Consider the following 2242-nt stretch of genomic DNA (forward strand, 5'->3'; position numbering starts at 1 on the left):
TTCCGGTTAAAGTACACCTGCAAATGGGAGAAAGACGGGGGCTGATATTAATGGGCTCCTACTAGAAAAATGATAGTTGCCTGTCTGGGTTTGGCTTCAATAATCGATAGTAAAAACTTCCCCCAAACTTTCTAAACAAAGGGTCAGTTCACTGGCCTTAAGACTGCAGGCCAGGGGGAGTAGCAAATGCCCCGGGGTTAGTGGGAATATACAATGCCCCAGGTACCGTGGTCAGTGGAAGGAATACTGCCCTATTGTTGGTGTCATTGGAAGAAATAGTGCCCCATTGGTGGTGTCAGCGGGAGGAATAGCACCCCATCAATGGTATCAGATGGAGGAAGAGCAGCCCATTGCTGGTGTCAATGCAAGAAAAAAATGCCCTATCAGTGGGAGGAATTGTGCCCCATTGTTGGTGTCAGTGGGAGGAATAGTGCCCCATCATTGGTGTCAATGGGAGGAATAGTGCCCCATCATTGGTGTCAATGGGAGGAATAATGCCCCATCATTGGTGTCACCGGGAGGAATAGTGCCCCATCATTGGTGTCAATGGGAAGAATAGTGCCCCATCATTGGTGTCAATGGGAGGAATAGTGCCCCATCATTGGTGTCAGTGGGAGGAATAGTGCCCCATCATTGGTGTCAATGGGAGGAATAGTGCCCCATCATTGGTGTCAATGGGAGGAATAATGCCCCATCATTGGTGTCACCGGGAGGAATAGTGCCCCATCATTGGTGTCAATGGGAGGAATAGTGCCCCATCATTGGTGTCAATGGGAGGAATAGTGCCCCATCATTGGTGTCATTGGGAGGAATAGTGCCCCATCATTGGTGTCAATGGGAGGAATAGTGCCCCATCATTGGTGTCAATGGGAGGAATAGTGCCCCATCATTGGTGTCAATGGGAGGAATAGTGCCCCATCATTGGTGTCAATGGGAGGAATAGTGCCCCATCATTGGTGTCATTGGGAGGAATAGTGCCCCATCATTGGTGTCTGTTGGCTGTCACTCACAGTTCCCTGCAGGGGTTCCCCCCCTCCAGCGCTGACTGGCGGAACGGACGGGGCGGGTACAGCTGGCTCTACCTCTAGATAGGCAGAGCCAGCTGTCACTCACACAGCTGGGTGGATCCAGACAGAATTGTCGGGATCCGTCCCGGCTGCGTCGGGCTCAGTATACCGCGAGCTGTAGCTTCCTATATACTGAGCCTAGGGTGACGGGAGGACGCTAGTTTGTGTCCCCCCGTGACCCTTAGGAGAACTATGGGGAAAAGCACTGACCCCATAGTTCTCCTTTAACAGTAATCCCAAGAGTAGTATTATTATTATTTATATTTGCAGTAGAGTACTATTATTTGAAGCCGTATTTATTAAATTAGTTGAATGTTCCAACAATGTGAAACTTTTTGGAACAAGGGGGTGAATGAGGTGAAGACTTTGGGGGAGAGGAGATAGTGATGGCGCTGGAAGGCCGATAGCCGCCTCTCCTTTATTTAGAATAACATTTCCCCCGTGATTAACTACTTAGTTCCAATTAACCTTCCTGAGTTGTGTCACGCATGAAAGGACTCGGCCTGTGGCTTTGTATGCAGCCGTGATGACAGAAGTATCTGTTGACTTACACGCTATCGTCTGTATGAAGTGTAGGTGGCGCATTATTTCCGACGGAACTCTGACTACCGGCGAAGCGACGATGTAATATTGACAAACTACGACGTTGACTTAAACATCGGAGTGTTGACTTTGGCGTTGAAATGGGCAAGGCGGAATTAGCAATTTGTACGGCGTCCAATGTTTGCTCTTCGGAAGATATAAAACAAATATTGCATAAATTAATGGAAAATGTCAATATTTGCTGCTAGGCTAAGCGTCCTATTGGCCAAAAAAAGTGAGGAAGGGTCAGAGCCCCTGGCAGCTTCTCTCTGCTATCCAGGCCTCCGTTATAGAGATTTCCCCTTATGTCTCCTGTCCTGGTGGCAGCCGTTTCAACAGACAGGCAATAAGAGTAAAGCTGGCCTTACACTGGTTGGATTTTTGCCGAGTCGGCAGGACTTGGGCCATCATTCGCCCAGCGTATGGCCCCCACCAGGACTTCTACCACATTCGACAAATGTCCATCTTTTATTTGAGTTCTGGTTGAAGGAGCTTCCTCTCTCGTGTTGAAATCTAAAAAACTTAAAGGGTAATTCCACTTTCCCATGGAAAATGGAATTATCCCCACGATCTCACCCCCCCCCCCCCCTCCC

At 48.8% G+C, this 2242-nt stretch overlaps 1 protein-coding gene across 1 annotated transcript in view; it reads left to right on the plus strand.

Annotated features, from left to right (window-relative positions):
* Positions 1–2242, plus strand: part of LOC108788941 (semaphorin-3F-like) — a 94819-nt gene that overhangs the window by 29615 nt on the left and 62962 nt on the right. The gene's annotated exons all lie outside the window — the stretch shown is intronic.

The sequence above is a fragment of the Nanorana parkeri genome, unplaced genomic scaffold, assembly GCF_000935625.1.
Source record: "Nanorana parkeri isolate BGI_ZX_2015 unplaced genomic scaffold, ASM93562v1 scaffold15, whole genome shotgun sequence".
In the NCBI taxonomy this organism is placed as follows: Eukaryota; Metazoa; Chordata; class Amphibia; order Anura; family Dicroglossidae; genus Nanorana; species Nanorana parkeri.